At 40.9% G+C, this 26,038-nt stretch overlaps 1 protein-coding gene across 2 annotated transcripts in view; it reads right to left on the bottom strand.

Annotated features, from left to right (window-relative positions):
* The window catches only part of RABGAP1L (RAB GTPase activating protein 1 like), a 595,387-nt gene that overhangs the window by 242,185 nt on the left and 327,164 nt on the right, over window positions 1–26,038 (bottom strand). The window lies entirely within an intron of this gene.

Raw genomic sequence — 26,038 nt, 5'->3', positions numbered from 1 at the left:
GATACCGAGAGGTAAATACGAGCTAGATCAGCCGGTACTCGGTACCAGCGTGACAAAATCTTGTAATTTGTTTCTTGGGTTTTGGATTCCATAGAGCTCGAGTGAGTGAGCTGGTAGAGGTGTGCCAATTGGGTTGTGGAAAAATCGAGCTTTAAGTCCCTCTCCCATGCCCGTATGTACGTTGGCCTAAGGTTATCAGTGACATTGCTTAATAGATGATACATTTCTGAAATCATGTGTGGGATCGGGTCCTCTTCTACGAAAAATTGTTCGAAAGGTTTAAGGGAGGAGGAGTCTCTTATAGATTTCCTGTGGATTTCGAAAGAAGTGGTGGAGCTGCCTATACCTCCAGAAATGCATTCTGGAGCCTCCATGTCTAGTCTGCAGGGATTCAAAGCTCATCAGTTTACCATCGTTCATTAATTTTCTGCAACTGGCGTTACCATCATCCAGCCAAGGACAAAAAAGGCCATTTGCTCACCTGGCGGAAACCAAAAGGAATCCCCCTCTTGTACTTGGATTTTAATACAATAAAGATCAAATGTGTGGTCAACCTCTATATGTACTGTATATATATGATTGGATTGTTTGGATCATGGATCGGACTGGCACCTTGTTGCACAGAAAGGGGGTTAATATAAAAACATAAAAATTAAAGTTACATTATAGTCCAGCATGAAAATTTTTAACTACCCCCAGGAGGCCATAGTTATAGTATATATATATTTATTATACAGATATACACATACACACACTGTGGATATAAAAAGTCTATACACCCCTGTTAAAAAAATTTAGGTTTCTGTGATGTAAAAAAATGAGACAAAGTAAATAATTTCAAAACTTTTTTTTACCATTAATATAACCTATAAACTGTACAACTCAGTTGAAAAACAAATTGAAATCTTTTAGGTGGAGGGAAGTAAAAATAAAAAACTAAAATAATATGGTTGCATAAGTGTGCACACCCTTAACCTAATACTTTGTTGAAGCATCTTTTGATTTTATTACAGCACTCAGTCTTTTTGGGGGATGAATCTATCAACATGGCACATCTTGACTTGGCAATATTTGCCCACGCTTCTTCGCAAAAACACTCCAAATCTGTCAGATTACGAAGGCTTCTCCTGTGCACAGCCCTCTTCAGATCACCCCACAGATTTTCCATCGGAATCAGGTCCGGGCTCTGGCTGGGCCATTTCAAAACTTTCATCTTCTTCTGGTGAAGCCATTCCTTTGTTGATTTGGATGTATGCTTTGGGTCGTTGTCATGCTGAAAGATGAAGCTCCTGTTTATGTTCAGCTTTCTAGCAGAAGCCTGAAGGTTTTGTGCCAATATTGACTGGTATTTGGAACGGTTTATAATTTCGTCTACCTTGACTAAAGCTCCTGTTCCAGCTGAAGAAAAAACAGCCCCAGAGCATGATGCTGCCACCACCATGCTTCACAGTGGGTATGGTGTTCTTTTAGTGATGTGCAGTGTTATTTTTGTGCCAAACATATCTTTTGGAATTATGGCCAAAAAGTTCAACCTTGGTTTCATCAGACCATAACACATTTCCCCACATGCTTTTGGGAGACTTCAGATATGTTTTTGCTAAATTTAGCTGGGCTTGGATGCTTTTCTTTGTGAGAAAAGGCTTCTGTCTTGCCACTCTACCCCATAGCACAGACATATGAAGAATATGGGAGATTGTTGTCACATGTACCACACAGCCAGTACTTGCCAGATATTCCTGTAGCTCCTTTAATGTTGCTGTAGGCCTCTTGGCAGCCTCCCTGACCAGTCTGCTTCTTGTCTTTTCATCAATTTTGGAGGGACGTCCAGTTTTTGGTAATGTCACTGTTGTGCCATATTTTCTCCACTTGATGACTGTCTTCACTGTGTTCCATGGTATATCTATAGCCTCGAAAATACTTTTTTACCCTTCTCCTGACTTATACCTTTTACAATGAGAGTCCTCTGATGCTTTGCGACTAAGAAAATGTCAGGAAAGACATACTAGAAAAGCTGAACTTTATTTGGGGTTAATCAGAGGCACTTTAAATGATGGTAGGTGTGTACTGACTCCTATTTAACATGAGTTTGAATGTGATTGCTAAATTCTGAACACAGCTACATCCCCAGTTATAAGAGGGTGTGCACACTTAAGCAACCACATTATTTTAGTTTTTTATTTTTGCTTCCCAACCCTAAAAGATTTCAGTTTGTTTTTCAATTAAGTTGAACAGTTTATAGGTCACATTAAAAGGTGGGAAAAGTTCTGAAATGATTTCAGTGAAAGGTGGTCCTACAAAAGTAGGGGGGCTGAATACAAATGCTCACATTATATATATATATATATATATATATATATATATATATATATATATATATATATATATATATATATATATATATAAAAAAAAGCCCTGTCCTCCTGTTCTTCCTAGATGCTGAAGCCTGCATAGAATCACGTGATGAGATACTGACCCGCTCCCAAAAACAAGAGTTAACCATATTTAACAGACTAAATTGAAATTGATATGACACTACGACTTAGGATGAAATGTTTACTGTGTTATGGCTGATTTGACATGTTGCTTGAACTTATTGTTAACTTACTTACTTATATCCTTGCAGGATATAAAGAAATGGGGCAGCCAGACTCACACTAAACGTTTTTCCCCTCCTAGGCTTTCCCACAAATTAACATCTGCATATGAGATGGTTACCAACAAGCCTCAAAAACATATCAGATGTTTGATATTAAGGAAAAGAAAGGTTAAATATAGTATCTTATGGTTCCGATCAATGATTACCTAGGATAAATGATTGAGATGAGATTTTTAGTTTGTAAAGCTGAATTGCCAAAGGTTGTCTTCTCTCTTGTGTTTCTCACATCAGAAATGCTCACCAAACAATTGCCAGCCTGCTGAGTAAGCAGAGTCTGCAGCTGCCTGGCGTTTTAGCTGGGCAGCGTTGGCAGTGGAACAGTTAATGGCAGCAGTCTCTTGATAAAGGAGCTGCCAAGCTTGGCGGCAGCTAAAAATAGGCACGAGTTTGCCATCTGCTTTTCTATTCCTGAGCTGGCAGCAGCTTCACGCTCCGCCAGTGCCAGCCCCCCTGTTGCTAGCTATCCGGCGGCAACAGCAAATAATAGAGTGAGCCGCGGATAATAAGGTGTTCGTCCGAGGTGCTGCAGATCCGATTAATCGACCTTTAAACTCCTCAGTTGCCGCAGCTGGAAAAGTTAAAGAGTCTGATCCAAGAAGTGCTTTGCAAAAACGAGGACAGAAGAAAGCTCTATATGTGAATTTTAACCACTTCAGCTCTCATACCTGTATACCTGACATGGACCGCAGGAGTTAATACATTTTCATTATGGGCTGGTTTATTCAGCAATGACTTTGTCAATACTTAGTTTAACATAGTAATACATATATTGTTTTCTTGGGGACAAACTAGGTTTTCTATAGCCAGTATTATCATGCAAAAATATTTTATTTTTAATGTATTCTACAAACAATAAATATAACAAAATGAAAAAGAATTTTTTTTTGTATTTTGACCAGTGTTTGTTATAAAAAAAAAAATAGTAGACTTACTGTAAGTAAAAAGTAAAATTGTTCTCATTTAACATTAAATTTAATAATGTTTACAATGCCAAAGTATGGCAAAGCTGTTTGGAAATAAAAAAAGGGCAACACTGAAATAATTGCAAAAAAAGAATAAAAATATATATATATTAAATGGTAAAAAAAAAAAAAAAGCAAAAAAAAAAAAATCAGCAGAAAAATAATAGTATAGGGAGAAGGGGAGGTATTCAATCATTATGGATTGAATAGGGTTAGCTAAAAGTTAGTAAAGGATTAAATAAGAATAAGTTTTATTTATCAAAAAAAAAAAATGTTTAACTGATGTCATGTGCAGATCACATCTATAAATGAAACAGTAAATAGGCTGTACAATGAAACAATACATGTAGGTGTCATTTTTCACAGAAGAAGCTGCATTTGACAGATAATAGCAACCAATAGTGGTAGGGGGAGGCGGGGGAGAGAGCAAGGAGTAGGTCATTGAAATTTTTTTTGGATGCATCTCTTACATTAAAGGAGAAGTTTGGGGCTCCCCGCTGGCTCTAAGCCTGGGAACTGAACTATTACATGACCACTGATCTTGGCCTGCTTAGAATGGAGAGCAGTGACCGTCAGCCACAACTCAGAAGTGGTTAAATATTTTATAGGTTTTCTATTTTCTACTGTGAATAAAATATGGATTTATGAGATTTGCAAATTACTTCATTCTGATTTTATGTAGATTTTACACAGCGACCCAATTTATTTGGAATTGGGATTATATATTTTACCAAAAAATAAGTAAATAAAAAAATCGATATTATATTGCGTTTGTGTTCACTTTTACATTCAATAACCGGTTCCAGATCTCCTGGGAAAAAAAAAAAAAAATATATATATATATATATATATATATATATATATATCTTTGCTCAGGAGAGCCACCAGAGGGCACGCGAGCGCTGCCGGAGGCACGCGCTACACAGCGGGGGACCCGATGTGCGTGGCCAGCGGGCGACATCTCGGCCAGCCACGTGCGATCGCGTGCACGAGAGCCAGCATGGGGATTTGTGTGTATAAAACACACAAATCCCTGTGCTGTTAGAGGAGAGAAGACAGATCGTGTGTACCTAGGGACAGCGTCCTGTCATCTCCCCTAGTTAGTCCCATCCCCACACAGTTAGAACACAGTGAGGGAACACACAGTTAACCCTTTGATCGCCCCCTAGTGTTAACCCCTTCCCTGCCAGTGACATTTATACAGCAATCAGTGCAAAAATGTGTCAAAAGTCTCCGATCTGTCCGTCGCAATACTGCTAAAAATCGCAGATCACTGCCATTACTAGTAAAAAAAAATAAAAATTAATAAAAACGCCATAAATCTTTCCCATAGTTTGTAGACGCTAAAACTTTTGCGCAAACCAATCAATATACGCTTATTGAGATTTTTTTTTACCAAAAATATGTAGAAGAATACATATGGGCCTAATCTAATGAAGAAATTAGTTTTTTTTTCTTTTAAATTTGGGGGATATTTATTATAATAAAAAGTAAAAAATATTGTGTTTTTTTTTTTTCAAAATTGTCACTTTTTTAGTTTATAACGCAAAAAACTCCCAAAAAAACGCAGAGGTGATCAAATACCACCAAAAGAAAGCTCTATTTGTGGGGAGAAAAGGACACAAATGTGTTTGGGTACAGCATTGCATGACCGCGCAATTGTCAGTTAAAGCGACACAGTGCCCAATTGTAAAAAGTGCTCTGTGAGGAAGAGGGTAAAATCTTCCGGGGCTGAAGTGGTTAAAGTGTATTTTTTCAGGAAAATTTGCATTTGATAAATCGCTGCACAAATATTGCATGACATAAAACATTGCAACACCCACCATTTTATTTTCCAGGGGCTTTGCATTCAGAAAATATATATTATCTGTATATTAAGTAATTTTTTAGCAAAGAATATGAGAAATGTCAGAATTTGCCTGGCTTTGAAGTGGTTAAAGCCCACCTTGATAAAAAAACAAAAATACCCCTTTGCCGTGGGGATGCCCGTTCAGGTCTAGAGGACAAGAAAAGCAGATGGTGGACTCTCCTCGAAGCTCTGGCGGTGGACTGTTCCTTGGTGTCCTCAGATCCATTGCAGGCCTATGGATCCTGCATCAGCCTCGATTATTTCAGGGGCATCCCGCCATTGGGGCATAGGGGGAAAGATGTAGCAGAGGTTGGTCTTGCGGCATAGTGGAGCCTGTGGGGGAGGAGCATCACGTAAGTAAAACTGCTTTTCCCAGTTCCATAGATGTAAATGAGCAGTTTACCCTTGCAGTGCTGGGGCAGCTCAATTGGAAGAAAGAATTTTTACTTTTCTTAGAGTTCAGCTTTATTGTAACTGGGATTCAGTTAGGATTTGGATTTATTCCCTAATGCCAATCCTTCCAAATCTGACATCCAAATGATGTGTACATTCTGCCGATCCCTACAAAGCAGCATCTGGTGTAGTTTTCTTATAGATAGTTTATTGGGGCTTTAGTAGTGATTTAATTCTATTGGACAAGAAACAAAAAAGATCACCAAGGTCAGTACCAGCTATAGATAAGAGAAGGTATAGACACAATTGACCCAACACAGAAGTGACCCTGGTGGCTATGCTGGAGGAAAAAATAAAAAAAATTAAATATAGTAATAAAGACTACAATAGGCTTTTATTTCAACAAAGTATTTCTCCCACTCTTTAAAACAACCTCCACTCCGTGACTCAAATACTCATTAGTGATTGTCTGCGAAGTTGCCGTTAAAATATAACTTTATAGAGATTTATAGTACAGCTCTGGGGGTGGATAGTAATTGAAAACTCTACCACGCTGGTGTCTTAATTCCAGGAATACAACAGTCAAAGCAATTTTGAAGGGTACCTCTCGCCCCCAGACAAGTCAACTCTTGATGAAATAATAAATTGCATATGAGCAAATATTTTTCTGTATATTTTAGGGCAATCTTTCCCAACAAGAGTTCCATGAAACCCTAAGATTTTGCCAGAGTTTGCTTGAGGTCTCTTAAGCAGCGTCAAATTGGTCTCCTAACAACAACCACCAATGTTAGGAGCATAATATTCCATCGTTGGCTGATGCCTAGGAGCCAGTCCAGATTCTGCAGGGATCCCGACATTATGTGGGGAGCTGCTTAGATGCCTGACTGGAAGCTGGCTCAGCCTCTCAGGGCGTCGCTGAGAACATGAGCCAGCTGCTCCTTGCCCCCTCCACAGTCTGGAGCTCCAGGAAGAGAGCTGTAGGGGCAAAACACAGAGCGGTGACTGCTTAGAGCAGACTCGAGAACTGAACAATCAGCAGTCTCTGATCACTCAGTTCTCAGTGTAGAGCTTATGGGGGACAGCTACAGCATTGATCCAAGCCCTTATCTCTGAACAAGGGGGATACGTCCCCCAAAACAAATCAGCTTTTCAACACAATGGTGCATCAGGTCAGGCCATGCAATACCTGCACTGGCAGGTATTGTGTGATGATCCACCTATAATTGAAACTGTATTACAGAACTCTGAGTGCCAGAGGTGTTTGTATGTAAATTATGTTTTCTAGCAAAAACTCATCTACGTGCTTCTTTATCAAACTCTCAAAAGTCATCCTGACAATAGAAATGAAGCTTACAGGTTTGTAGTTACCTGGTAAAGCTTTGGATTCCCTTTCAAAACACAGGTGCCACATTGGCCTTCCACCAATCCATCGGTACCAAGACAGTCTTCAGAGAGTCTCCGAAAATTGGAAACAATGACTTTGAAATAACAAAGCTTAACTCTTTCAGGACACATGGGTGAACATTATCTGGTCCAGATGCTTTATTCACCTTTTTTGTCTGTTTCTAGACCATCTGAAGCGGTTGCTCTACCATCCCCATTGTGAACTTGAGCGTCACCATTTTCCTTTGTATACATAGAGCTGAAGAAAGTGTTTGGATAGATTTGAGAGAAAGACCTGGATAGATTTGTCTTCTCTTTGTGCCCAGTAACCAACTCTTATCTTGCAATGGGCCCACATGCTCAGATATGATCTTTTTACTGTTTTTTTTTTCTGTTTTACTTCTTTTGCAATCTATCATTCATTTTGAATTTTGTTATATTCTTTTTAACGTTGAAATGAGGAAATTGTTCCTACATTAGTAGGCCAAATTTTCGGCTGCCGAAACATATTGGCCGAAAATGGCCTTTTCGGCAAAATGCCAAAAAGGAAATCTCACCAAAAATGGGGGGGGGGGGGGGGGGGGCGTCCCTGGTGCTGCTCATTACGGGAGTGTCCTTCTGGTGCGGCGCAGTCCTCTCCTCTCCCCCTCCCTCTTCGCCACGATCTCCGTTGTGTCACAGAGCTTAACTACACAGACCACAGTAACAATGTCCCGCCTCCTTTGAGAGACGGCACACTGATCCAATAGTGGGACATTGAATCCGTGTGATGTGATTACAGGAGGCGGGACATCGTTACTGCAACCCAGGCAATTCAAATGCAGCTCCGTGACACACGGAGATCGCCACTCTGATTCGGGAACTGGCAAGCTGCATGACGGGCACTGGCAGGCTACGTGACGGGCACTGGCAAGCTGCATGATGGGCACTGGGAGGCTGCATGATGGGCACTGGGAGGCTGCATCTTATGGGCACATGTGGGCTGCATCTGAGGGGCAAATGTGGGCTGCATCTGAGGGGCAAATGTGGGCTGCATGATGAGTACTGGTGAGGCTGCATTGATCTCTTGTATCATGTCCACAGTCTCTGACCATCTCCTGTAATATGTCTGCAGTCTCTGACCATCTCCTCTACCATGTCCGCAGTCTCTGACTATTTCCTCTACCATGTCCCCAGTCTCTGACCATCTCCTCTACCATGTCCCCAGTCTCTGACCATCTCCTGTACCATGTCCGCAGTGTCTGACCATCTCCTGTACCATGTCCCCAGTCTCTGACCATCTCCTGTACCGTGTCCGAAGTCTCTGACCATCTCATCTACCATTTCCGCAGTGTCTGACCATCTCCTGTACCATGTCCCCAGTGTCTGACCATCTCCTGTACCATGTCCCCAGTCTCTGACAATCTCCTGTATCATGTCTGCAATCTCTGACCATCTCCTGTACCATGTCCCTAGTCTCTGACCATCTCCTGTACCATGTCCCCAGTCTCTGACCATCTCCTGTACCATGTCCCCAGTCTCTGGCCATCTCCTGTAATGTGTCTACAGTCACTGACAATCTACTGTACCATGTCCCTAGTCTCTGACAATCTCCTGTACCATGTCCCCAGTCTCTGACCATCTCCTGCACCATGTCCTCAGTCTCTGACCATCTCCTGTATAAAAATATTTTTAAAAACAGTCACTTTCAGTATCGGTGCTGTTTCGGTATCAGTTTCGGTTTTCGGGATCAAGGAAGATTTATTTTCGGTATCAGTTTCGGCACCAGAAAAACCATTTGGTGCATCCCTAACATTTTTATATATTGTAGGTGCCTTTTCTTATTCTTTATGGCTTTTTTTTTTTAACAAGAAACCAAAGCATGAAGGGAGTGGAAGGTGGAATGTTGGCTACGTGGTCACATATTACCAGGAGGGTGTCATATGATGTCCTCCAGTGATCGCGCTTCCTGCACGCCCCCAGCAGCGCAAATCTGCAGTGATCTGTGATCGCTGCGTCTTTCGGACACAGCTGATCACAGATCGGGGTAAAGAGCCGATCACAGATTGGGGTAAAGAGCCAATCACAGCGGCTCTTTACCATGTGACCAGTTGTGTCCAATCACAGCTGATCACATGGTAAACAGGATTTGCCGGTTATCAGCAATCCTCTCCTCATGCTGACAGCATGTGAGCAGAGGAGCGCCGATAACCGTTAAATCCACCAAGGGGACATCTAGACAGATAATCAGACCACTAATCATCAGTGCAGTCTGTCAGTGCCCACCAGTGATGCCTGTCAGTACAGCCCCAACAGTGCCCACCAGTGATGCCTGTCATTGCCCACCAGTAACGCCTGTTGGTGCCCATCAGTGACGCCTGTCGGTGCCCATCAGTGACGCCTGTCAGTGCACAACAGTGAAGGAGAAAAATTACTTATTTACAAACTTTTAACACAGAGACTAAAGTAAAACTTTTAGTTTTTTCAAAATTCTGTCTTTTTTTTTTTTTGTTTAGCAAAAAAAAAAAAAAAACAGTGGCAATTAAATACCACCAAAACAAAGGTCTGTCTCAAAAAAATGATAAAAATGTAATTTGAGTGCAGTTTTGCATGTGCTCGCAATTGTCATCTAAAGTGTGACAGCACTGAAAGCTAAAAATTGGCAAGGGCAGGAAGGGGGTCAAAGTGACCAGTAGGCAAGAGGTTAATGAACGATAAAAAAAACAAAAAAACTCACAATACTGTGACAGCAACATCGTAATCTTACTATGGTGCTGCATTATAGTACTGAATGTGTCGCTGCATTGCTCAATAGAATATCTCAGTGATGAATGTAGAGTCACAATGCTGGCTAGAACATCCAAATATCTATGTCGTAAGTTTGATTATAAAATAAAATTCTCCTTCACCCCTCAGTATACGAAACACTTTAAAATGTATTCAGATAAACATTAACAAAAAAGCAATACTTGATAATTAATGAGTCAGCACTTATCTTTAATTGTAATCCAATAGAAAGTCAGTCAAATTTTTAAATTACATTATTGTTCAAAGTCATTTTCATCTGCAGCCTAAAGTCTGATTGGTGGCTGCAGTAACAAGATTGAATTGTTCTAAAGACAAATTTTGATGCAGACTGTGCTAAAATAAGGTGATCTTTAACCACTTGCCGTCCAGGGCAATTTTTTACACACAAAAATCAGCAGTTTTGTCAGAAAATGATTAGACCTGCCAAACATTATATCATTTCTGAAAGCAGAGGCCTTGAAGAATAAAAGAATGGCTTGTTGCAATGATTTGTCACACGCTATGTGTTCAGCTGCTTATCAAACACATTTTCAGGGAAAAAAACAAAAATGACTTTTAGTGAATCCAAACACAATATACTTGTAATACCCAAATGTTAGTATATAAAAAAGGTGCAGCATCATGTAAATAATTACAGTACAAATTACAGTAAATACAATTTTCACAGGTTAAAAGCCTTTACAGGTTATCATTGTAGATAAGGGGTAACTCCACTTTTTTGGGGAAAAAAAAATTAGCAATAAAAAAAATAATATAGCATATACAATTGTGACACAAGTCATATTCTAACTGAATGTTTTAAAAAATTACTTTTCCTTTCCAATCTGCACCACTGTCATTTTCTGTAAAATGCAATGCAATATGGCAACCTGAAGGCATTATGTACACAGAAAATGTACAGAACGCCCCCAGATATGTCATTTCTTGCTTGTGTGATTGGCTTACGGATTTTCCCAGAAGTCTGCACTAAGATACAAGTCCGGTTTTGGGCATCCCCTGCAACAAAAATGTCATTTTTGGTGAGATACGTCCAAAGGGAAGCAGATCTTGCCACATTCCTCAGAGCCCTGCAGGCGCAGCAGCTGATTGATAATTACAAAATTACTCCCATACAGATTCACTTTGCACATGGACACAAATAGCTATGTCTTCAGATTCCTAAAAGTTAGGAATCTGCAACGAAGTTTGTTAAAATTCCTGCAATGTACACAGATCTACAGGGGAATGTTTTTTTTCTCAATAGTGGAGTTACTCTTTAAGAGATTTCCTCTAACTGAAGGTACAACAGTAAGAGCAGAAAGTGGACAGAGATCCCCCCAGCAGGACACAGACAGCAAAAAATGATAGGAATTTGAACCCTTCCATATTCTCACAATAAATCTAAAATCTAAAACAAAAACAAACAAAACCAAAAAAAAAAACAAAAACAAACAGTTTTGCCTATACATACACTTTAACCGTTTGCTGACCACCGAACGTACAAAAATGTCCTGGCTACAAGCGCTTATAACAAGCTTAAAGGATATGTTCACCTTTTGAAACATATATACTTTGAGAGTATCTCATGAAAAGATTAAATTTTTTGCTGCAGAGGATGCCCAAAATCTGACTTGTATCTATCAGACGTCTGGCAAAATCAGTAAGCCTATCACACAAGCAAGAAATGACATATCTGGGGGCGTTCTGTACACCCCAACTGTGTACAGAACACCTCCAGGCAGCCATATTTCATTTTACAGAAGATTACAAAGCTGCAGATTGAAAAGGAAAGGTCATTTTTAATAAAAATTACAATTTGACTTGGGTTGCACTTGTATATGTTGAATTATATTATTTTTTTTATTTACTAACTTATTTTCCCATGTGGAATGGAGTGGAGTTACCCTTTAAAGTGAGGGGACTTCCCTTTTAGACAGCTGTCACTGTAACATCAACTCTCGTGACAACACTAAGGATTTGGATTCCCCCTCCCTTTTTTAATAATGGTCACCAGGACAAACAAGGTAAATCTCCCCAACAAGGGCACAGAAAGAAAGACAAAAAAAAACTTGACATAAGATCTAACCCTTCTCCACTCTTTACTTTACTCTATCCAAAAAAAAACAAATGTCTTACATACACTTTAATGTTGTTTGCTTGCAACAAAGAGTTGTGTTGTGTATTGTGTGGCAGTACAGGTGACAGTCGAGTAAAGTAAGATTCTCTTGAATCATTGTTGCCGAGTTTTTTTATATCTGGTTTTAACCCGGGCTGCTTACACTATATTGTCAAAACTATTGGGAAGCCTGCCTTTACATGCACAGGAACTTTAATGGCATCCCAGTCTTAGTCTGTAGGGTTCAATATTGAGTTGGCCCACCCTTTGCAGCTATAACAGCTTCAACTCTTCTGGGAAGGCTGTCCACAAGGTTTAGGAGTGTGTCTATGGGAATGTTTGATCATTCTTCCAGAAGCACATTTGTGAGGTCAGGCACTGATGTGGACGAGAAGACCTGGCTCTCAGTCTCTGTTCTAATTCATCCCAAAGGTGTTCTATCGGGTTGAGGTCAGGACTCTGTGCAGGCCAGTCAAGTTCCTCCACCCTAAACTCGCTCATCCATGTCTTTATGGACCTTTTTTTGTGGACTGGTGCGCAGTCATGTTGGAACAGGAAGGGGCCACCCCCAAACTGTTCCCACAATGTTGGGAGCATGAAATTGTCCAAAATGTCTTGGTATGCTGACACCTTAAGAGTTCCCTTCACTGCAACTAAGGAGCCAAGCCCAACCCCTGAGAAACAACCCCACACCATAATCCCGCCTCCACCAAATGATTTGGACCAGTGCACAATGCAAGGTCCATAAATACATTGAAGAGCAAGTTTGAGGTGAAGGACTTGACTGGCCTGCACAGAGTCCTGACCTCAGCCCGATAGAACACCTTTCGAATGAATTAGAGTGGAGACTGCAAGCCAGGTCTTCTCGTCCACATCAGTGCCTGTCCTCACAAATGCGCTTCTGGAAGAATGGTCAAACATTCCCATAGACACACTCCTAAACTTTGTGGACATCCTTCCCAGAAGAGTTGAAGCTGTTATAGCTGAAAAGGGTGGCCAACTCAATATTGAACCCTACGGACTAATACTGGAATGCCATTGAAGTTCATGTGTGTGTGTAAAGGCAGGTGTCCCAATACTTTATCTTTAAACTGGACTTGGTGTTTGTTGATGTAGAGAGTATTGATATATGTGGGGAAATGCATCTGCCAGCAGCATTACTAGGTTAGCCATCCTCTGAGCCTGGAGGGGCCCTCTTGGCAGGTGTATGATTATCACCTCCCCAGGAGTATAGACCCAGCTGTTGTGTGGCATCAAGATAGCCAGTGAACTGCATTCTAATGCTGATAGCAGAGACTCAATATCCAGAAGAGGTGGGTGAAACTGTGTTTTCCCAAGCTAAAGACAGCGATGTACATGAAATTCCGAAATTGCAGACCTCCCCAATGTAAGGGTTCAGTGCTCGGCTTTGTACCTATTGTGCCAGTTTATCAAAACTGGAGCATAAATGGAGCAACTGTAACAAGCAGACAATCAGAAACCTTGCCGAGATAAAATATGCAACAGTATTGATTACCAAGGAAAACATCTCTACTTTGCTCCAATTTTCTTTATACGTTACAAGTTTGAAACCAAATAGTTAACATTTACATAACACGCAAATGTTATTTTTATTAGCAATTTTTTGTGGCTAACAGCTCATTATGAGACTTTTGCAGCCTTATTAAAGAAAATATTTCAAAGCCTTAAAAAGGTTTAAACATACCAACCAATAATAATTTGCATACAGTACTGGATAGTTTAATGGATTGCAAACAGCACAAGACAGCTTACTTAAAGAGAATGTCCATTTTTTTCCCCAATGATTTCAATTAATTTAAATGAAATACAGAGATCCCTCAAGTGACTAATCTACAAATCTCTAAATTTTACAATAAAAAAACATATGGAGAAGCAAGCGTTAAAAAAACAAACAGGACATTTAAATAAAAAAAAAACAGGATTTGTATACGCACTGTAATATCCTTCTCTTGGCCAGGGAAGCTGGCCATACATTTATCAATGCCTCCATCCACGCTATATGGCACAGACAGACCAATAACCCGCTGGTGTCATTGTATTTTGACTTACAGCCCTGTCATTTAATGGGACACAGCCACTGTTCAGCTGACAATTTTCCATCCAGCTTCTTCAATTTTTCAATTAAGGGATGACGGCTGGGAGGAAACCAAAATATTTGAAATTAAGTGTTTGGCCAGCTTTAACATTTGGGCTATACTGCAGCCTACAGGAGGACTGATCAGCCTGCCTTAGTCCTGTATTCAAGCTGTACCAATGATCATAAACAGAGGGGTAGGACCTGTGTTCTCAAGAAAATAATTTTACATTGAGTACAAAAATCTTATTTCCCTTTCTTGTAAATTGAGGGACATGGGAAGCCTTTAACCTTTGGAATGTTCAAAAGCAGCCCAACGCAGGTGTGGACAACACAACAAACCCCGAAAGGTCCAAGAAAATAACTCCAAAAGCCAGGCTGAGAAGACCTGTGGCAGAAACCTGAAATCAAAAAGATGAAACTCCAACAGTGATGTAGAGAAGAGTCTTGATATATGAAAGAAAAAAAAATCAAATAAAAAAAAGAAAAGCTCCATTGACATCTAGCGTTTCACAAGCACTTTATTTTGTGCCACACGCATAGGGAAGTCCATTCATTTCAATGGGTTGCCCCACCCACAACAAATATAAAAAAAGTAGCTCATGTAGCTTTTTACAGCATTAATTTTTTGTGCATTTTTTTACTGTGCTTTTCCACGTTTGCTGCCTTTGGGGTGCCATTAACACTAAATAGCACAGCAAATGTGACACACATTTTTACAGTGTTTCATAAATTCACAGTTTTGAACACATTTGCAAAACGTGAAGGTGTGAATGGAGCCCAAACACAAAACAGCTGTATTATCCTAGGACACTAGCAAAGAACTGATGCATGAAAGAGAGCTGAACCCTGCACACCCCTTAAAGTGATTGTAAAAGTTAGTTTTTAAAAAAGCAACAAAAAAAAACAAACACGGTATACTTACCTCCTCTGTGCAAGGGTTTTGCACAGAGCAGCCCCAAATCCTCCTTTTCTGGGATCCCCCGGCGGTGCTCCTGCTGGTTCCTCCACTTGAGTGCCCGCACGGAGAGCTGCATTCCATGGGGGCACGCTCCCGAGTCCTGGTGCGTCCATCGACACAGACAGCAGGACACGCCCCCCGCGTCACTGGATTTGATTGACAGGCAGCAAGAACCAATGGCTCCTGCTGCTATCAATCTATCCAATATGGACCCGAGACAGCGGCTGGAGCTGCTGAGCTCGTGCCCAAAATGATTGGGTTCAGGTAAGTAAAAGGGGGGGGGGGGGGCCCTGTGGGGGCAGCTGCACCACAGGTTTTTTTACCTCTCCTTTTACCCTGCTCTCTGTATGTAGCAAACTCCTCAACCCTTCACGCTGTACATAGTACAACCCTGAACTCTGCATTCTATATGTAGCATACCCCTTGACTCCTCACACAATGTACTCCTGGTATTTACTGCCCCTTTAAGATCCACCCACTGTTGGTGTAATTTGGCCACACCTACTATTCGATGCGCTAGGGGGAGCTGCTGAGTTCCTGCTCCTATTCTCCTAGAAAGAAGCCCTGGATAAATTTATAGTCTTAGAGATGCAACCTGGCCCTTTAAGGGTGACCCATAATGCTGATGCGGCCTGCTATGAAATAAACTCAATTTCATAGCAGGCCGCATCAGCATTATGGGTCACCCTTAAAGGGCCAGGTTGCATCTCTAAGGTTGCATATATATATAATAAGCAAATTTAGAAAAAAATCACTTTGGGTTTAGTTCTACCTAAAAGTTTTCTTTTTTGTCCTTGTTGTATCTCAGTTCTGCTAATCTTCTGCATCCCCTGTGCAACCATTTCCTGTCAATATGTTCTACAGCAATAGCTACATGGATTTTCCTCGGGTGGGTTTTCCGATGGTGACAACAGTGGGTCATACCTATCATTAGAATGTGTGAAACAGCCACTTGTAGTCTCCAAACCTGTGTGACAGGGTAACAATGCAAGAGCACAGTTATAAGACATAGATGGATCGTTGTCCCTCTGTAACAGGAAGTGCCCAAATAAGGACATTTATGGCAGGACAGAGACCATATCAGTGCTTATATTACACATTAGGGAAGTTATAACTCCTGTTAAGAAAGTACTGTATGTTTTCATGTGTCATTTGCAGTTCCGAAAACCAATCACACGAGTTGTACCAATTGTAACAAAAAAAAACCAAAAAAATCCCTCAATACTGCAGTATTATCAATTAGGGTATCCTTATTCCTTTCAAAATGGTCTGTATTGGACAATCGTGCCTATGGGTACCTTCAGGCATTATATCGCTGCCCTGACTACTACAGTTAGTTTATTTTTAGGAGCAGTTATTGAAGGTATTACATCAGCAAAGTTTGCTGTTTTTTGCATGGTATTCGTGTCACACCAATTTACCTTCTTAAAGCAAATGTGATCACCAACCCATGCCAACGCAGTATTGACCACTTGCCGACCAGCCGCCGCAGTTTTGCTGCGGCAGAATGGCACCGTCTGGGTGAAACAACGTTATGTAACGTTGCTTCGCCCTATGGCCACTAGGGGAGCGCACAATGCTTGCCCGCGGAGCCAATGTGAGTGCCCGGCGGTCGTGAAAGTTTCTTAAAATCCTTGTAATGTATAAAGATCACCAAGACGGGAATGCTTTTTTCTCAACAAAAGTGGAGGTACACTTTAAAGTAAGTCCCAAAAGAAATACATTTGGTTTGCTAAACCTTTGTGTATTAGACGATTCCTATATGTTTTTATTAAAAATACTTTTCACCTTTTTTAGTTCTTTGTTGTATTTAAAGTGGTTGTAAACCCACATGGCAAAAAAAAAAAAGAACTGCAGGACAAAGGCATAATAAGCTAGTATGCATAGCATACTAGCTCATTATGTATGACTCACCTGAGAACGAAGCCCCCGCTGCGGTACCCGTACACAGCACCGGCCGCCGATATTTCCCCGGAGTTACTTACGGGTTTTGCGGCTCCGACCCTGTGATTGATTGACATCACTCCCGCGCATGTGCGTGGGAGCCGCTGGTAACGGCAGGTTTAGGAGATATCCGGGGTAGCTACAGGTAAGCCTTATTATAGGCTTACCTGTAGCAAAAAGTGGATTGTAAGGGTTTACAACCACTTTAAGCACTACTGATTAACCCCAGTCTCTTCGGATCTACTTCCTGTCTACATGCCCTCCAGAGATGGCTACATGGCATTTGTTGATGCTGACAACAATGGACCAAGCCTGCATACTGTGTGTTGAAATGGCTACTTGCAGTTTTCATCAGAAGCCCATGTAACAGGATGACAATGCAGGAGCACAAAAGACAGGTTGGTGGGAGCTAAGGAGGCGATCCTGGGTTGTTACGAAGCACTTCAGTAACTCCGCTATAGAGGCTGTAATGCCCCTATCCTCTTACTTGAACCATGAAATGCACTATAAGATTATGGTCCAGACTTAAATAAAAAGGTTCAATTTTTTAAAAAAATTAAAATAACAAACATGTTATACTTATCTGCTCCTTTTTCTGGGATACCCTGCTGGTGCCCCAGGCCCCTCCTCTTCGGCAGGTGCCCCCATGGAAAGCCACTTTCCAAGGGGGCACCTGTGCTGGCTCGCTCCCGAGCTGTCCCATCTGTGTCTATCTGTTCAAAATTGGCCCTAGTATATGAATGTGAGTTGGGGACCTTGGATTGTGGGCTCCTTGAGGGTAGGGACCGATGTGGGTGTACAATGTATGTGCGGAGTACTGCGTGAATTGGCTGCGCTATATGGGTACCTTTAAAAATAGGGATGATTGTAGACACGCAGCCACATTCACTCAGGTTGAACTGGATGGACTGGTGTCTTTATTCAACCTTACTAACTATGTAACTGTGTATAGGCTATTCAACAGCTAATATTGCAAGGTCTGGCTAAATGCAGAGAAAATGTAACCTGAACCTCTCTACCTTGGATAATGGTGATTGGGATGATAACTCGGATGATCTATTCTGTTCTTTGATTTCGACCAGTAATCGAATCATACAGTTTAAAATTGTTTATGAGTGTTACCTTACTACAGTCAGAGTGGGGAGGTACTTGGCTACTAATATACAGTGTTGCAGATGTTCTTCTCTTAATGCAGACATCCTCCATTTTTTCTGGACTCGTTCTGTTATTCATAACTATTGGGCACAGATCCTGTGCTCCATTTTTACGGTCATGGCAGTCAGGGTGCCCCAGGAGATTGCATATTATATTATTTGTTGGGCCTTGTTGACTTCTTGGCTGCTGGGAAAGTGACCAGAACCTTGCTTAGTATTTTACTTTCTTATGCCAGGAAAGCAATTGTTCTTCACTTGGAGTCCCCTTCATCACCGACTATAGATAGATGGATGTTGACAGTTAACAATGCTCTTCCATTGTATAAAGCCACGTACAACAGCAGATGATGCCCCTCCAAATTTGATAAAGTATGGTCCCCATAGCTTGAGAACCCCATTACTGCAACTGTGACTTAGCTTCATCTTGCATCCAGATTCAGAGGTAGAGCATGGCTCTACATATTAGGATCCTTTGCTTTCCCTTTTCCGAATTGAATTTCACTGGGTTTTTCATTGGAGGCTTCCTGTGGGATGCTGTTGTGGGGCTTGATGTTTGCTCTGTGGTGATACCTTCTCTGTGTGATTATAACATGTTGCCAATAATTTATAGCTTTCTATACTGTGTGAGGTCTATATGAGGTCTAGGGAAGTAATGAACCATCTTTTACCCCGATGATGATACTGTCGAGTGTACGGGGAAAGGAGGGTGGGTGGAGTACAATGGTTTCAATTGTTTAAAATTTTGCTTTACAATTTGTTACTTTTTCTTTCTTTCATAGATGGACTTTGTTTGTAGTTTTGTATTGAACTTGTTTTCTGTTATTTTTGAAAAATCAATAAAATAGAATTTGTAAAAAAAAAGACAAGGACAGAGTGTTTTCACCCTATAATAGGTGACAACACGCAACACAATAAGGACCTACATAGCAGTATAACTAAATAATATTTTAAATAGAGATGCAGATTTTAAAAGTAATAAACATATTTTTTTTAATTCAATTATTATGTTATAGCTTATCAGAGGTTTAAGTAATTTGGTTAACACGTACACTAAAGTAGTCCATCCCACCTGGAAATTGTGCCATTTCTAAATTGCAAGGTACATATCACTAATGATCTATAGCGAATGTAGAAAGTGACTCAAATCAGGAGGCAGTTCTCAGCATGTGAGTAAATGTGGAGGGTGATATGAGGAGGAGATTCCTCTCCTGTCATCAGCCAGGGATCATGCATGGCTTGTACCCATGTGGTTTATCTCACTGCATACAGTCAGCTTGCTTAGTTTGCTAATTCAATTAACTCCTCCACTAGGGACATCACTGCAGCAAAAGCCAGAAGCGGCAACCATGACTAAGTGGCTTGCATTCAGCTTTGTTAGGAGAGAGAACAATCTGCTGGCGCTTCAATTAACTAGCAGCCTTATACTATTAAGATGTGCTGAGCACAATAGTTAATTATTAATAGTACAAGGCATTATAAGGCTTTATTTATATTGTGTGAACCGATTACAGAGAGAGCTGTCCGGTCAGAGAATGCTTGCTTAGTCAGCACTTGGAAACGTATTTCCCCTCTTCATGTTAGCAAAGACCACGGGGACAATATCTAGCTGCAAAAATATTACTCACCAGAAACTGAGCAGAAGAGTGCAGATCTGAAGTAGTAAAAGTAGTTTTAATTGACAAACTTACTTACATCAAATTTAATACTGGAGCACTTTACCAGGATGATCAGGATAGCTGCCAGTGGTGTAAAAGATCAGCAGCGATGAACACCGGTGTAGCTGTATCCTCCTAGCAGGACCCACTTAAAGCAGAATGAAACTCTCCCAATCAACATTAACTATTTTAATCCTTATGCTGCTAGCCTTAGTAAATACCGTATATACTCGAGTATAAGCCGAGTTTTTCAGCACTTTTTTTGTGCTGAAAATGCCCCCCTCGGCTTGTACTCGAGTCAAGCACTTTTCTGCAGCAGAGAATGACATTTTCTGAACTGAATTTGGGGCCACTTGGTGCTAGGAACCCCACATTCGGTGTGCAAACCCAGTGGAACTAGCACTACAACATATCCAAAGCTGGGGTTTCTAGCACCAAGTGGCCCAGAGATACAGGGCCCCAAATTCGTTTCAGAAAATGTCATTCTCTGCTGCAGAAAAGTGACATTTTCTGAACCGATTTTGGGGCCCTGTATCTTGGGGCCGCTTGGTGCTAGGAACCCCAGCTTTGGATATGTTGTAGTGCTAGTTCCACTGGGTTTTCACACCAAATTTGTGGTTCCTAGCCCCAAGTGGCCCTGAGACACGGGGCCCCAAATTGGTCAACTGTGTCCATCTGCAGCAATGTCATTTCGGGACCCTTTGGGTCCAGAGACCCCAAATTTTGGATGCAGCTAGGGGACATCTAGGAACCCTTAACTACCGAGTTTGAAGTTCGGGGGACCTATGGCTACAAATGGGCACAGTGAGGCTGCAAATGGGCATTGTTGACCCTCTTTTCCACTTACAGTAGCTGCACATTTCTCACCCTAGGCTTATACTCGAGTCAATAAGTAATCCCAGTTTTTTGTGGTAAAATTAGGTGCCTGGGCTTATATTTGGGTCGACTTATACTCGAGTATATACGGTAGATAGTAAGGTATATAAGATTTACTTGTTTTAAACATTTTTTTGTTTTTTGCTGCTTCCTGGTTTCTAGTCCAGGCCAGAATGATGTCATACATCCCAGGAGTCTTCATTGCAAATTTTTTCATTTCATCTGGAGGATAGGAGGGAATTTTTCAGCTAAGCACACCTTTCTGCCTTCGTGCTTGAGCTAAGGGCAGATGGATTCCAGGAAGTAAATGCTACATAAATCATCTGCCCCTTCTCAAGATGGCCACAGATAGAAATGTTAGGGGGTATTTTTCAAAGTGATTTCTCAACAAAATAAAGCATGGAGACATGGATGGATTTGTGAGTTTGCTTAGAATAATAAAAATTAAATAGATAGCATTTTCAGTTTGTGGTGCTCAGATAAAGTTACAGTGGTTCAGAAGGCAAAAGGTTTTTACCGTAATGTATTACCTTCATTAAAGATAAAAAAACAAACTAGCTGTTTGTTTCCTCCCACTCCCTAAATACTCGTCCTACATTGATCCAGTGCTGTGCCTGTCTACAGCACAGCTGGTGTCTCTTCTCACAGGACAGATTTTTAGCAGTCATTAGCTCCTGCTGATGTCAATCAAATCCATTGAGGAGGAAGTGAGGGGTTTGGCCAGGTCGCCCTGTGTGTGTGTATGGACACACACAGTCTGGCTCGGGAGCGAGCCTGCACATGCGCCCCACAGCACACAGCTTCCTATAGGGGCACATTAAGGAGAGGAGGAGCAGTCAGTGCCAGCAGGGGACCCCAGAAGAGGAGGTTCAGGGCAAGGATATTGCAAAGAGCAGGCAAGTGTAAAGCTATTTTTTCATTTTAGGCACAAAAAAAAGAAAAAAAAAGATTTTAAGATCAATTTAGCTTCTGCTTTAAATGTATTAACAATCAGAATCCACAAGACAAGGCAATGCAATCGAGAAATGGGGTGGAGCCCCCAAAAATGTATGTTAGACATATCTGTGTTCAACATTTTCTTAATTCGATCATTACTATCTATACTCCCTTAACAGTTCTTCACTTTATGGTCTCCATAAAGAAATTCCAGTCAAATTCTAAATACTGCTAAAACGTACTCCCACCCTCATTCTAAGCGTATTCTATCTACTCAGTAAAAAGAAAGATGGCTATACTTAACCATTCTGAAGTTGCTCTGGTCCGGTCATATGATCAGGTCCCAGCGCCAGCTTCAGTGTAGAGGAGGAACAGCCGGCAATGGCTGGCCAATAGTGAGCCTATGGGTGACATCATTGCCAGCGGGTGACATCTACACTGAAGCCAGCGCTGAAACCTGATCAAATGACCGGACCAACTTCAGGATAGATAAGTATAGCCATCTTTTCTTTCACAGGGCAGATAAAATAGTCTTAGAATGGGGGCGGGAGTAGCTTTAGCTCTAGAATTTGATTGGAATTGCACTTTAACCACTACAATGCTTTGAAAAAGTATTCATACCCCTTGAGATTTTCCAAATTTTGTCACGTTACAACCAAAAACGTAAATGTATTTTGTTGGGCTTTTATGTGATAGACCAACACAAAGTGGCTCATAATTGTGAAGTGGAAGGAAAATGATAAATTGTTTTAAAAAGTTTTTACAAATATCTGAAAAGTGTGGTCTGCATTTGTATTCAGCCCCCCCAGATTCAATACTTTGTAGAACCACCTTTTGCTGCAATTACAGCTGCAAGTCTTTTTGGGCATGTCTTTACCAGCTTTGTGCATCTAAGGTGTCCCTTTGCAAACACTATCAATATTTGTATGCTGCCAGTGTGCAATCTGATATATAGTGCCTTGAAAAAGTACTCATACCCCTTGAGATTTTCCAAATTTTGTCATATTACAACCAAAAACGTAAATGTATTTTGTTGGGCTTTTATGTGATAGAGCAACACAAAGTGGCACATAATTGTGAAGTGGAAGGAAAATGATAAACGGTTTTCCAAACTTTTTACCAATTAATAATTGAAAAGTGTGGCGTGCATTTGTATTCAGCCCCCTTTACTCTGATACCCCTAACTAAAATCTAGTGGAAACAATTGCCTTCAGAAGTCACCCAATTGGTAAATAGAGTCCACCTGTGTGTAATTCAATCTCAGTGTAAATACAACTGTTCTGTGATGTCCTCAGAGGTTTGTTAGAGAACTTTAGTGAACAAACCGCATCGTGAAAACCAAGGAAAACACCAGACAGGTCAGGGATAAAGCAGGGTTAGGTTATAAAAAAAATATCTCAAGCTTTGAACATCGCACAGAGCACTGTTCAATCAATCATCCAAAAATGGAAAGAGTATGGCATAACTACAAATCTACCAAGACATGGCCATCCACATAAATTGACAGGCTGGGCCAAGGAGAGGATTAATCAGAGAAGCAGCCAAGAGGCCCATGGTAACTGTAGGAGCTGCAGAGATCCACAACTCAGTTTGGTGAATCTGTCCACAGGGCAACTAATAGTTGTGCATTCCACAAATCTGGACTTTATGGAAGAGTGAAAAGAAGAAAGCCATTGCTGAAAGAAAGCCATAAGAATTCCCATATTCAATTTGTGAGAAGCCATTTGGGGGACACAGCAAACATGTGGAAGAAGGTGCTCTGGTCAGATGAGACCAAAAGTTTACTTTTTGGCCTAAAAAGCAAAACGCTGTGTGGTGGAAAACTAACTCTGCACATCACCCTGAACACACCATCCCCACCGTGAAACACGGTGGTGGCAGCATAATGTTGTGGGCATGCTTTTCTTCAACAGGGACAGGGAAGCTGGAAGCTGGTTGATGGGAAGATGGATGGAGCCAAACAAATACAGGGCAATCTTAGAAGAACACCTGTTAAGAGTATACAAAAGACTTGAGACTGGGGCGGAGGATCACCTTCCAGCAGGACAACGACCCTAAACATACAGCCATAGTTACAATGGAATGGTTTAGATCAAAGCATATTCGAGAATCTGTGGCAAGACTTGAAAACACGACTTCAAAGACATTCTCCATCCAATCTGACAGAGCTTGAGCTATTTTGCAAAGAAGAATGGACAGAAATATCACTCTCTAGATGCACAAAGCTGGTAAAGACATGCCCAAAAAGACTTGCAGCTGTAATTGCAGCAAAAGGTGGTTCTACAAAGTATTGAATCTGGGGGGCTAAATACAAATGCAGACCACACTTTTCAGATATTTGTAAAAACTTTTTAAAACAATTTATCATTTTCCTTCCACTTCACAATTATGAGCCACTTTGTGTTAGTCTATCACATAAAATCCCAATAAAATACATTTACATTTTTGGTTGTAACATGACAAAATGTGAAAAATGTCAAGGGGTATGAATACTTTTTCAAGGCACTATATATCAGATTGCACACTGGCAGCATACAAATATTGATAGTGTTTGCAAAGGGACACCTTACTAGCAAGGGTTATTTAGTAGGGCCAAGATCAAACCGTAGTAACCAATGTGCAATCAGCTTGCATCGTTCTGACCTTGGTAAACTGAACTGTGAGTGGTTGCTGCTGGTTATTTTCGGTACATTATCAAATCTTCATGGCTAGAGGCTTCTCAATATGGAAGCATCAGTTCCATATGTAACCAGCACTTCCTACACTGTGTTCAGTGTGTCACCAAGATGGCTGCTGCGTGCTAATGCCACCTGGACTAAAAGAAACAATTTAATTCTATTATTGTGGGTGTAATTGCAACTATTATATTTTAAAATAAGGTCAGTGAAGACCACACTTTTGAACACAAAAACACATGCCTGGTGGAGGTGTTTTTCTCCGAATACTTGTTCTTTCTGAGAAATGCTTTGCCACTCCAATAAGAACTACTTTGTGGATACCACTGGTCACATCACTGTGCTGAACAATGACTTAACAAGATGGCTGCCTTAGCTGTCTGCAAATGTCAGGTCCACTTTGAATGGTGATACTTCAACAGTGCAGATATTAAAATCAAAGCCATCTTCCGTGACTGGAAATTAAAAGCCCAATTTTGCTGTGTGGCAGTGAGAGGAATAAATGTGCACAAGGCCTCGTTACTTCTCTCTCACTGATTCAATTACCTGATTCCAATTCCAGTCCTCTGGGTGATTTCTCTCCCACAGGCTTTGCTGCCAAGGCTTCCCACTCTCACTAGATCTGGCTCTGTACTCTGCATCCTTGTCCTTATCTCACAATATCAGTGCATAAACTACCGCCATACTAAAGGCGAGATAGCAGATACTGATCCAGGGTTTATGTTGTGCCTGCTGCATATCTTAACTCCAATATTTAACCCGCTACACTCTCTTTATACCCTCTAATGATTCTTATATCCCTATAGGTTTTCATTGTTTTACATGAACTATTACAGACAAAAAAAATATATATCTATGAGGTGTGTCCAGAAAGTAATGAGAATATTTTAAAATTTCTTTTAAAATTTTACAATTGAACATTGTCTCCTTTAATGCACCATGAACATTGTCTCCTTCAAAGTGTGCACCCTGCGAGTGTACACAACGCTCCAAGTGATTTTCCCATTTTTCATAGCATCCCTGGAAGTCTTGATGTGGGATGGCGATCAGAGCTTGCGTAGTGGCTCTTTGGACATTATTCACACTACCAAAATGGTGTCCTTTCTCATGTTTAAATCCTGAGTCACGATTTCATGAACAACTGACTTGGTAATTCCCATTTCCTCTGCAGTCATTCTGATAGTGAGCCATCGGTCATGGTTGAGAACAGACCTCAACTCACTGCATTCACATTCTGTTCTGTTTTTGATCAGAATGATTGCAGAGAAAACCTGAATTACCAAGTCAATTGTTCATAAAATCGTGACAAAGGATTTGAACATGAGAAAGGGCACCATTTTGGTGGTTTGAATAATGTCCAAAGAGCCAGCAGGCTCTGAACGCCATCCCACTTCAAGACTTCCAGAGATGCTATAAAGACTGGAAAAATCACTGGGAGCGTTGTGTACACTCACAAGGTGCATACTTTAAAGGAGACAATGTTCAACTGTAAAATTTTTCAATAAAGACATTTTTAAAACATCATTCTCATTACTTTCTAGACACACTTATATACGGGGATTCTTCAAAAAGTTTCCGCACTTTTTCAAAAACTCTGTTAAACATAAAAAAGTGCGG

This window comes from Aquarana catesbeiana, linkage group LG07 (assembly GCF_042186555.1).
Source record: "Aquarana catesbeiana isolate 2022-GZ linkage group LG07, ASM4218655v1, whole genome shotgun sequence".
Taxonomy (NCBI): domain Eukaryota; kingdom Metazoa; phylum Chordata; class Amphibia; order Anura; family Ranidae; genus Aquarana; species Aquarana catesbeiana.
The sequence above is the reverse complement of the archived record's forward strand: the minus strand, read 5'-3'. Positions and strand labels throughout refer to the sequence as shown.